This window comes from Amblyomma mixtum, chromosome 10 (assembly GCF_055824585.1).
Source record: "Amblyomma mixtum isolate Tamu chromosome 10, ASM5582458v1, whole genome shotgun sequence".
NCBI classification, from domain to species: domain Eukaryota; kingdom Metazoa; phylum Arthropoda; class Arachnida; order Ixodida; family Ixodidae; genus Amblyomma; species Amblyomma mixtum.
Genome location: NC_143021.1, coordinates 149,401,895 through 149,414,497, shown reverse-complemented (window position 1 = coordinate 149,414,497; position 12,603 = coordinate 149,401,895). Strand labels below are relative to the sequence as shown.

Sequence of the window (12,603 nt, the reverse complement as noted above, 5' to 3'; positions counted from 1 at the left end):
TATTGGCTCGACAGCAAGGCACATCAGGTGAACAATAAATTTGTAATAAGGGAGTAATTACTCATTGACATCCACCCGAGCGCAGCTTTCTCAGAAACTTCGTAGTCAAAGAAAAATTTGTCCAGGTCCGGGGACGAATTTTTCTTTGACTACGAAGTTTCTGAGAAAGCTGTATAGCTTTCCTTTGTAGCCGCAAGGCTGCGCTCGGGTGGATGTCAATGAGTAATTACTCCCTTATTACAAATTTATTGTTCACCTTGGGGGATTCCCCTAAAACATTTGACAAACAATAAATTTATTCCAACAGCACTGCACGCTCAAGTTTCATTTTGAAAACATTGCTCATATATGGGGCAATATATGATGAAACACACCCATAATCATCAGTCTAGCACTGCTCTTTGGCGATGAACTCGCGGAGAGACCGGCTGTAGTCTGGCAGACTGCTGTCAAAGTCCCCTTCAGAGTTATCGTTGCCCACGTCTTCTTCCTGTGGCAATGATGTCATCTCCAGGAGGAAGTCCCTCTCATCATTGCATAAGTTATGCAGCACACTTGCAGCCATGGCAATATAGCAGCACTGCGCAACACTTTTGGCGTCCACAAGATAGAGTCTTCTAAAACGCTGCTTCAGCAACCCGAACGTGTTTTCGATTGCCACTCTTTGTTGGCTGTGTCGTCTGTTAAAGTTCCTTTTCCATGATGGAAAAAAACCCTCATTATCCCTGAACGGTGTCATTAACCAAGGCATCAAGGGGTAGGCACTGTCCCCGAGAATGTAGTGTTCACCGCATTCCAGGGCTGCCCGTGCGAAAAACGGGCTTTCCCTTAATACGCGGGCATCGTGCACCGATCCTGGAAAGCCAATGAACATATTCAGGAACTTGTTCCTGTCGTCACATATCCCCTGTAGGATGATGGATGGCCACTTCTTGCGGTTGAAGTACGACTGCGCAGAGTCGCTGGGGGTTAGGATCTGGATGTGCGACCCGTGTATGCAGCTGATGGCGTTCTTTGGGCCCTTGCCACCGCTTTTGGCGAGGAAACCGGCCTTGATGCGGTCCATCTCCGCACTACTGGGCCAGCATATAACTTCACCGCTAATAGCGTGCAGGAAGTGGATGACCCGTGTCACGCAAGCGTGTACGGACGACTCTGTAACATCGAACTTGTCGCCTATGGCATACATTGACATCTGTGACCCGATGTATACCAGTGCAACGAGGCACGTTTTTTCGGCAGATATCTGTTTACGACCTTGCACTGCGCTTGGATAGAAGGCCGAAACCCTGAATTTACCACTGATCCAGTCAAAAGTCTCTCTGAATAGCCTGAAGAGCCTTTTGAACTCGTACTCATGGTACCTGTTGATAATGTCCTCGTAGCCAGGCACACGAGTGGCATCTTGCCCCACCAACGCGCACGCAACCAAAATGCACACTTCGTCAAACTCATCGTCGCAGTCGTCGTTGGAGTCGTCATGAAAGTTACTGTAGTCATCGTCAAGCAGCTCCAAGGCGGCTTCAAAAAGGGCCATTACGGTGGTGCTACGGCAAGCGATACCGACGAATCGACGCACGCACCCTGACCGAGCGTCTGCTAGGTCTACACTTGAGTCCTCGTTTTGGCAGCGCTGGTGTTGCTGGTGTCGCTGCTGCACTTGAACTGGCGCTGCACGTTGGCGGCACCGCTGCAGCACTTATCAGAACTGGTGCAGCCAGTGCAAGCCAAATCGAAGAGACCTAAGGACAGCTTTTCTGAGGACCCAACTTTTCCAGTGCATTTATTCCTTTTTAATACAGCAATTCGCTGTCCAGACAGTGGACGGTGAAAATGCACAGAGCCCTTGGGACCCACATATTTTTGTTCCGGTAATATGGGCAGGGATAACAAAGTGCTGAAATCCCTCTACCAGATGTTCCCCCCGTTATATTTTGAGTGCTGGGTACCAGAGAAAGGTAGGCAGAAGCAGTCCGTAATAGTATAGTGTTTTTATGAATTTTTTTCAAACATTTCTTTTTGTTTTTCTTCATGGCTCATTATTACGGACAACTCGCTTATTTACACTTTTGCTGAGGAACCAAAGTGTGACTATTAACGAGGCACGACTGTATTATCTGAACAAATCACGTGCGAAATTAGGGCACATTTAGTGGCATTTCGCTCCTGGCACATTTTTCTGGACGCAGCGGCTCAACTTGTGCGTGCGCTTTGCCTTCCTCACATGTCCTGCTTTGGCAGGTCGTCCAGCAGGAATCCGGGCCGAACCCCGAGGTTGTCCAGCTCGGCGCCTTGCCACACTTGTGGGCTGAACTTTAATTTTCCTGCCCCGTCGCCTGTCCATGGCAGTTGAAGCCTTCATTCGCATCATGGTTGTGAATGCGCCAGAGATGCTGCCCACCTTGTCGATTTGTGCTGTTACGGATTGTAGCAGCGCAATGTAAGCAGAGCTTCCCTCTGCAAGACTGTGCATTTTTCGAAGTGCCCGTTCAAGTCCAGCGTAGGTCTCTTCAACCACCTGTAAAGAAGGTTTCATAAATGATGTTTGCTACGCTGACAGTTGCACTACTTGCAGTATAGCATGGGTAGGCATGAAATCACTAAATGCTTTAAAAGCAAAGCAACACTTGCTCATGGTTAAAACACTTCCTTGACTGTTTGCTCTTCTGTGGCTTTAGCAGATGACAGCTATTTAGAGAAGAGCAAAAAGTTGGGGGAGTTGTTTTCCTTTCACTGCAGGGGTGTATGCAATACTGCATGACCAAGATACTTTCTTCTTGGGGAAAACGCAGCGCACTCCTGAGACAAGGACGAAGAAGGACAAGACGATACAGCGCTGACTTCAATTGATTATTTTATTGCTGAGCAACACATATATATCTGTTCGAAAAGTGGGCGGGAAGGCATGGGTGACGGCTGCTGAGTTTGCATGCAACCAACAGATAACGTGCTAAAGTTGAAAAGACACATGATGGCTAGGGTGGACCTTGGAGGCAACAAAAAATGAAAACAAAATATGATAAAAAAGACAAGTGGAAGGGCGATTAAAAGGATGATGCTTCCACTTGTCTTTTTATCATGTTTCGTTTTCATTTTTTTAGCCTCCAAGGTCCACCCTTGCCATCATGTGTCTTTTCAACTTTAGCATGTTACCTTTCGGCCGCATGCAAACTCAGCAGCCTTCACCCATGTCTTCCCGCCCACTTTTCGTACATATATATATATGCCGCTCCACAATAGAATAATCAGTTGAGGTCAGCGCTGCATCCTCTTGTCCTTCTTCGTCCTTGTCTCAGGAGTGCGCTGCGTTTTCCTCAAGATGAACTACCAACTAGCTCGCACTTCCACCCTTGCATGACACTTTCTTAGTGCATAATTGGTGAACATAGCGATGGTCCATTATCACTTGATGAAGGTGGCCGTGTAATCATTGAATAGTCACATAATTTAGTTTCTTGTAACCGGATGTCATCGTATTACTTAAACTGTTGCCACTACTGTCAAATTCCTGAGGAGCCCCTGCACACAACAGTCACCAAAAATGCGCCATGCGTGTTAAGCTCGGCTTCAGTCTGTTGGTTTGGAATTTGGTGCCAACACCTTGTGGAATGAACCAGTAATGACAGTTGGTTTGGTTTGGTTTGGTTTATTGGGGTTTAACGTCCCAAAGCGACTCAGGCTATGAGGGACGCCGTAGTGGAGGGCTCCTGAAATTTCGACCACCTGGGGTTCTTTAGCGTGCACTGACATCACACAGCACACGGGCCTCTAGAATTTCACCTTCAAGAAACTCAGCCGCCGAGGCCGGGATCGAACCCGCGTCTTTCGGGCCAGCAGCCAAGCGCCGTAACCACTGAGCCACCGCGGCGGGGCTAATGACAGTTGGTGTACCTCAGTTTGGAGACTCGAGCCAGGAACTGCCGCTGGACCCTGTGATGCTTGCGGTGGCTCGCTACAGCTGGCATCCTCCTCCATGCCTTCCTCGTCGCAGCTTGCAGAGGGAATTGCAGGCACTACACATTGCTGGCTGTACTTCATTGGCATGAAAAATTCCAATGGTGGGCACTTCTCGCCTAGTGCGAGGTGACCGAGCTCCCTGCCGTCCTCGGGCGTCAGCTCTGGACTGTTAGGAAAGGGCCCCCCAAAAGCCTTCTGCACTCCAGCCTGATGCTTGCAGAATGCTCCTTGGCTCCCCGCCCAGCAGCTGCAGAAACCTAGGTCGGCATGCACTTCATGTGCTTTGGTGTTGCTAGCATCTGGCACGCTGTAAACAGATTCGTCCACTTGCGTAATGGACTCGGGGGGACAGTTCAGACATCTTCTGGAGCAGGTGCTCAAATGTGAGGCGATGTGATGCTTCTCGGTGATGTGCATGTCGGAGCAATCGTGCTTCAAAACACTTCTCCCAAGTTGTAGCAGTGATCTCGACCAGAGCTACAGCATTGTACGCCTTGGTTCGACATAGCACAATGTCCTTCAGTACTCGGATTGAGGCTTCAGAGTAGTTGTTTGTGTTGTGGCCTCGAGTGGAGGTGAAGCCGCTGCGATATGGAAGGACCCACTCCTTCTCGCACTTGAGAAATGCCTCCACCCTGTGAGTGTATGAAGGGTGTGGGAGGGAGCGGAGGAACTCCTTGGCTTCTCAGAGGCTCGGTATCCTTTGAATACAGGATCTGAGAAAAAAAAAAAGACAATTAGGTTCAAGACTGTGTCTTTTTCTAACTATAAAGTTGCAGTGAATATTTAAGGTGTGCAGCCAGTAGACAATGTGCTTGCAACCTCTAAGAAAGCTCATTTCTTTCTTTGTTACAGTGCAGTAATACAGCATTTATTAGCAGATCTTGCTGTGTACTTTAGTTGCTTGTTAATAGTGTTACAGAACAGCTGAATGCATGAGTTGATATTTTGTGTCACCAATGTTAGTATTCACGGACTGTTCAACATTTGTATACGGTGGAACTTTCATCTAAAGTCATGGTTTTTGGGGGGGGGTGGTGGGGGGGGGCAGCAGCCAGTGCATTCTGTGTGCAAGCGTGCTGCACTAGCTTTTTCGCTGCATTTTTCAAACTTCATCGAGCAAAGGTTATACAATAGTTGTAGCTTTATGTCTTTGGTCACATCGCAGGTTATCAACTTTACCAGTCTGTTCTGGTACTGAGTCAATATAGTGAAAACTTTATGTATAGACACAGACCTCCATTATTGGTGTTATTTGGGCCGCTGACTCATCTACTGATATTTTGCACTATGTCATTCAGTTCGTGTAGCCTGGCAAAGCCCATTCTCATTTTCATTCAGAAGGCCGCTGGAGACACGTTATTAAAATGAAAAGCCTAAAATATGGAAACACAAGATGGACGTGAATCACTTGGAATCATTTTCATGGCTGAGTGCCACCTGCAGTTTACTGGCCTTTGATGTCTTCCTTTGACTGCGATGCTCTAGTAGAAAGGGAGTTGGTAACTATATCGCTGTCTTGGATTCACTCAAGTACCACTCCTGGCCGGTTCAGTTTGTAGCTAGGCCTAATTTTTCTAGGCCCTGATGGTGTTTGAAACAGTGTTCTTGGTCATCACCTTTGTTCGTCTAACTGCCTCCTAGTAACTTCTCAAAAATTTCTTTCCACCAGCACTGTCCAAACCTCTTGGAAATTGGCCACTGTACTTCCTTCCTTTTAATAAATCAACTTCTGTTCAAATATAGAATTGCCTCTTAAGAACACATTCATTTCAGTTCCTATAGCATATCATTCATAAACATATGCAATTCTTTGTGTCAATAACCATTTCTCTGGTTCTGAGCATTGCTCAAAGGGCTTAGTACATTTACTCCGTTAACTGATTTTGCTCATGACATAACCACATCGATGCCTCATTCACTGATTTCTCAAAAGGTTTTGGCACGTCCTTCTCTCTGAACTATTGCGCAAACAAAATGTCATCTTCAATTTGAGTAATTCTGAACTCATTAACATGTTCACTGTGTTGTATGTCGCTGGTAGTTAACATCATTTATTCATTCTGTGTGGCCACAAATACTGGATCACATGACGAAACCATGGTGCAGTTGAGATTTTTCTTACCCTATGAAAAGCACATGCAAGGTTGCTATTGGCACCAGTTCGCGATTCTTAGAAGCTCATGTCACCAGTAGCTTCGTGGTGGGTCGTGCCAGACACTAGAAATTATAAGGTTGGCTGACCAGTGGACCAGGGCACAGAGGGATTGGGGCTCTGAAAATTACTGCTGCAGTAAACGTGTTAAAGGGGCTGCGAAACACTGCCTGGGGGAATACCGGCTATACGTCAGGTGGGTTCTTTATGTCACACAGATGCTGACTTAAAAAGAATTACAGGAATCGATGCACAGGAACGGGAGCTATTCAGTGAAGAAATTTCAAAATACAAGCAAACAAAACGCTGCCCTCAACTCGATTTTGGCGGGGCTTCCCACTCCTATTTCACTCTGCCAATGACCGCACCTGGCGCAACCAATCAAAACAGCCTGCTAGAGCACGTCGCGGAAGTTTGTACTCCATGGTTGCCTGCTCTCTGTAACTCGTTCTTGCCGAGACTGGCAGCGTCGTTTCCATGCCAGAGCGCCCCTGGTGGTGTATTTTTATTTTACTTGCTTTGCAGGGCTTTTATCTAAGACAAACAAATTGTTTTTGTTGATCTAATATAAAACGCAGACAGGTGACAAAATGTGTCTCTATTTATTCACACAATTTGCAGTATATTTACTGTTTGTCCGGTCATCAAGCTCGCGCCAGGTGATGTCATACCGCTGCTAAAAACCCGCCACTGTGTGGCGACACCATCAGAGCCATGAAGCTGTTTTTGGGAGGACATTAAAATATTAAAAAACGGAATGTACCCGGTATTACCGACGCTAATAGCACCATTATAACTCACTGTATGCAATCAACAGGCAAAACAGTTAACTAAGGTTGTGTTTCTGGGCCCCTTTGAGTGGATATTTTTATTTTCACTCACATTTCTTTCAGTATGTTCACTTCAATTTTGCCTATATTTAGTCGCTCATGTGACTTTGGGGTTCTCCCAAAGCAGTGTTCATGGCCCTCTGCAGTTTTTACTCTCTGTTGGATATTTACTGTAGTAGGATACGACTTAAAAAAAAAAAAAAAGCGGCTGTTGGTGACATTGGGCAACATATTGTTTTACTCTTCTGGCCAATCACAACAGTGCACGGAACAAGCGTTTTCACATTTGACTATATAATACAAACCAGGTATCAAAAGTGTAGAGCTTATAATTTTTTTCTTGTGTTTAGCTTCTTGTTCAAGTAGAAACAAATGTTTTAACAATGGACTACTGTTTTGACATCGAGGAATTTTGTGCATCGAGGTCCTAAATATGGGCGAAGCTTCACTGCAGACTTAAGTTGTAGCTGACTGCAGCTGTGCGAATAGCAAAATTTTGGTTGCGAAGCGAATTGAGATACTAAAAATTTATTGTGACTTGAACATTTTTTGAGTACTGCCAAGTTAATTTACAGATGAAATTTTCTGCGAAACATGGCAAGGAAAAGGCAAATTTATTATAATGGTGTGTTATCAAGTTTATGGGTGTGAAGTGAATGCGAATAATAAAGATAGGTTGCTTATGGAATCGAATAATATCAAATACCAGTACAGGTAGTTGAAATAAAAAGAAACACTTTACCACAAATTATAGCTATGAAAAGAAGGAGGCATTGAAAAGAAATTTTGTTTTCACCCATCATCACTACAACTGACTATATATCCGAAAGGGCTACCAGATATTGCACAAGTGGGAACCTTGTTGTAGCAATAGCAGTAAACTTTATTTTGAAGATTAATACTTTATTTACAATTACAGTAGAACCCCTCTATAGTAAGGTAGCTCGCACCAGAAAGAAGTCTTAATGTATCATGGTCTTTACTCTTTACTATATCGGTTGTTGGTGATGGCATGGCTCTGACTATGCTCTCTGGCTGCTTACTAAGCACGAAGTTTTGGTTTATAAAAGAAACACTCAGAAATACCTTTCATCTTGCTCTTATTGTCCCTTTGTGCGATAATTATTTATTATCAGCTATCACAGTGTCACGTTTTCGATATCATTAACATCTTGTGGAAGTGCCACATTTACATGAATACAACGTGGCCACAACAATAAAGCAAATTTGATTCCACGAGAAAAACCACAGCTTTTCATGATCACGCCGTCGTCTTCTGTGACTTCAGTGTCGTTTAAGAGCCAGTAGTCTTTGTCAGGCGCAGCAAGACCGCCCACACAGTTCCGTGGCACCTGTGCTTGCAACTGCTTCTTCGTGCTACGAACGCACGCCTTTTCCCCCTTTTCTACTCCTCACTACACTTGTACTGGCTTTCCTTTCTCAACGACCCGCATCGCCTTCTTTCTACATTTATACATGCAGCTTTACTTTTTCCGTGCGCGCCCGCGCTTTGCCTCACGGCCTCAAGGTGTTCAGAAAGTTAGCTTCTCCTCGCGGCTTCCTAGCGTCGTGGTGAAGCCACCTCACCGAGCGCATTTGGCATCTGCCTCGCGGTCCGAAACTTCGCGCGTGCCGCGATGTCATCATTCCGCGGGAGGTACATCGCCACGGAACTTACATCTCAAAGCCATCGTTTGGTTGATGAAACCCAAACTAAAACACCATATGAGAAATTCGATTATAAATTATTTAGCGGTGGTAGGTGAATACCACGTGGCAATCCACATATTTATTCTGTCTTATGCATCATTACAGACAGGAAAACACAAATAAAATTAGGTGTTTATGGTCTAGTTCAACTCAAAGGGCACAGACCTTTGCTCGAACCCTGCAGAGTTAGAATTGAGGGGAGCCTTTGTGATACACTTGACGGGACCAATCCTCTATCAATACTTAATCAATGAGGCTCCACTGCTGACTGAATCCACAGTGAAAGAAGCAGCTGCACTCCCATGCAAACCCTCGCCACATTTATTTTTCCCAACTATGGTGGCATCCATTATGGCATCGCAAGTGAAGAGTCAGCCGCTATAGTACCCACTGGGTTCAGGGCAAAAGCGTGACCTAATCTGGCAAATAGTAACCTTCTCAGTTCAAGTAGTAATGCTAACTTCTATCATTATGGCTATTCTTGCCCTTCATCATCATCATCAACTACAGCCTGACTATGCCCACTGCAGGGCACAGGCCTCTCCCATGTCTCTCCAATTAACCCTGTCCTTCGCCAGTTGCGGCCACCGTATTCCTGCAAATTTCTTAATCTCATCCGCCCACCTAACTTTCTGCCGCCCCCTGCTACGCTTGCCTTCTCTTGGAATCCACTCCGTTACCCTTGTGGACCAGCGGTTATCACAATCTCACAATGCTGGTCTCATAAAGCGATAACACGAAGACATCACCTCCCCGCAGTGATTAAAACTGTGGTGCCCAGAAGTTGGAAAATATCTTCAAACAGAATATACCACTTTCTGCAATTTCATAGTCCCTTCTGAGAAAACACGCTTTTAAAGAACGAACTGTCTTTGTCACACAGCAGGTAGTCACGACAGCACCATCGCAATGCCGTGGGGACTAGCACGACACGCTTTGCCTCAACGGTAAAGCACGGACATGGCGTTTAAACAAACACCCGGACCGAAACACTTGACGTACCTTCTTCCACTACGCCCTTGGAAGCCGACTGTGGCACAGATGGGGCTGTGAGACGCTCCAGGAGTGCCCTCTGCACAGGGATACACAGAAGGGGGGGATGCACACTTTGACAGCAGGCCGATTTGTGTGACTTAGCAAAGTCACAGTATGCCGTTCCAAGACAAATAGTTAAAGGTAAGATGAAACATACAAAATGGAGACACTGCATTCTTAAAGTTACCCCTTTAGCCTTGCTGAGCCCTACGATAAAAAGGGTACAGGTGAGAGACTTACCCAAAGCTAAAGGACACGTTTATTTATTTATTTAGGAATGCTGCAGACTCCTTCTGGAGTCCAAGCAGGAGTAAAAACACACAGGAATGATACCAAAAATACAAAACAAAGGGAAAGAAAAAAGTTAGACATTCATACTTTTCAAAGCGGCAATAAATTTCACTTCATCAGGAGAATCAACAAGATTCTGAGGCAGCCTGTTCCAGTCGGACACAGCCTTAGGGAAATAGGAATATTTAAATTAATCGATAAAAGTTCAGTATTCTTGTGAGATTTTCCCGTGGTTAAAGCATGTGTTAGCTCGAGGTACAGGGGTAAGGCAGAGAGTCTTGTTTATCTGCGTCTTATTGTTGTACAGGAGGTACAAGAACTTAAGCCTGTATTCTGTGCGTCTGGATTGGAGGGTCTGAAGATCCAAGAGATTAACCATCCCTGTTACGCTATCTGTTAGAGTGTAACGGTTGCAAATAAAACGGATGGCCATTCTCTGCACATTCTTCAACTTGTCTATATTTGTTCTGGTGTAGGGATCCCATACGCATGACGTGTACTCCAAAATCGGTCTAACCAGGGATTTGTATGCAGTGAGCTTTACCTGTGTTGGGGCTGTCGCCAATTTTCTTCGAATCCCTCATAAATCCTTACGTGCGGTACAACATAAGTTATCAATGGGTTGGACTTTGCGGTTTAAACCAAAAAAAGTCAGCGTTCTGGGCTTGCATGTCACAACTAACTGGCTATTCAGAACATGGCAACACTGAGAAAGTTCTGCAGCGAGGACCACAATGAGACAACGGTATCTTTGGAATTTACTATTGTAAAGTTGTTGTTACAAGACGCTCTTGTAGATGGCGCCAGCTGTACCGGCAGCGCACCCTCCGCTGTCGGAGCAGCGGCCAGCCACCCTCGCAGGCGATGCGCCGAGCGCACGGGCCCGACGGCCGCCGTCCTCCTCACCCTCTTATAGACAAGTGGCAGACGACTCGGATTCCGCGGCGTCCCCACTTGAACAGCTACGCAGCAGACCCAACCATGTATTCCTCCTAATCAGACCTATGTAGCCCAGACTGTAACAAACGTTCAATAATCCCCATCTAAAAGAAGTCCTCAGTTACTAGAGTCATCCTAAATTAGACAGGCACGAAACAGTTGTGAGTTTTGAGGCACTGATCCATGAACTCAGACATGTAGCAGGTCAAGAGGCTAAGGAATGTCGGCTAGCACAGCACCGTATGCTCAGGCTTACCACCAGATTAGGGCTGTTGCTTCGTTAAGTAATATTTTTCACGGCATCTGAGGATACCGGGAACTTCTGGAATGGTAAGAGATAACCGTCAATGCGAAACTATGCATAACCCACCTGCAAAGGTTAAGCAGCAGCTATATGGTTCCCATCAGCCCGTGAGTGAAATGATGCACAGTCCTCTCATTCGATGCAGGGTGCAGCCACAATGACAACCAGGTTTTTAGGACTAAACTTCCACTGAAGTTTTTGTCTTCAGGATTCATCATCAGGTAACTTCAACGTCTTTACTTTTTATTACGATGGAAAGACTTCTACTTTTACCAGTTAATTGTGCACTGATTACTGCTCCATGGGCTGCTTGTGCTAGTAACAAAAGGCTAAGATAAGCTCATCACTTTCAGCAGCACAGGGAGATTGTTCACTTTACCGAAAAATAAGTGAAAATTCATTCAAATGAAATAATATTTGCAAAAGAAAACTGATAGTTGTGTTTTGAAAAACACTGAAAAAAGTGTGTTGAATTTACAAAATAAAAACTGAAATCTACAACCCCTACACACATTTTATGGTTGCCGTACATGGGTAAAATATGGTTGGGAGCGGAATAGGCGAAACAGTTTCAGCCCTGAAAGTTTCTCTAGTGCTTTACATTTATTTCATACATGAAAGGCTGCCCTAACAATTTCAGCTATAACTATTACAGTAATCTTCTGACATCCATCCCTTCAGTATGCTAGTTATAAGAGCTCAATTCATTACCAAGAAATGACTGTGTATGAAAAAGAAGCACTGAATTCTATCTCCCTAACTATGAAAACTTTGTAGTATCTGCTATGCAATTCACTCTTGCCTCATCTACTTCTGTGAAATCTTAGCAGCATTTTTCTACCGCATTTTTGTTTCGACTAAACGAGACATTGCTGCTGTTACCTTGGCTTAAACTCACTTTTACAAGAAACTACTTGCCAAGTTTAGACTTCACTGGTGATTAAGTTCATGTTAGCTTGAGGGATATGTTGCTAGAGTCACACACAGTTCACTGATTGCTATGTAAGTAACCATCCCTTCATACCATCACTGCGGCGTCCCTCATAGCCTGAGTCACTTTGGGATGTTCAACCCCCATAAGCCATAAACCAACTCTGTCATACCACTGTTTAACAGGCTGTCTTGTAACCACATCTTTCTGAGCTTCTAGTTCTGCAGGTACTTTTTCCTAAACTGTCAAGCGCGCCTATAAACTCCCAATTCGCCCCGCAGACTTCAGAAACTCGCGTAGAAATCCTGCACATATGAAGTCAAACCCTGTTTCGATGTTGCTTACCGCACCATCTCAATGGCTAGCTCTGATGAGATGACCACAGGATTCCAATACAGAAAACAGTGCAGCCCCTTATGAATCTTGAACTGTTTAGAAATAAGCATGTACA

The 12,603-nt window shown here is 45.1% G+C and overlaps 1 pseudogene across 1 annotated transcript in view; it reads right to left on the bottom strand.

Annotated features, from left to right (window-relative positions):
* LOC149327333 (uncharacterized) overlaps positions 1 to 12,603 on the bottom strand; it is an 82,856-nt pseudogene that overhangs the window by 69,676 nt on the left and 577 nt on the right. Inside the window, exons 2-4 of the transcript XR_016286543.1 lie at positions 9,875 to 9,894; positions 9,655 to 9,724; positions 3,892 to 4,638 (exon numbers count right to left, since the gene is read on the bottom strand). The product of XR_016286543.1 is annotated as an uncharacterized LOC149327333 (transcript). The remainder of the gene's footprint in view (positions 1 to 3,891; positions 4,639 to 9,654; positions 9,725 to 9,874; positions 9,895 to 12,603) is intronic.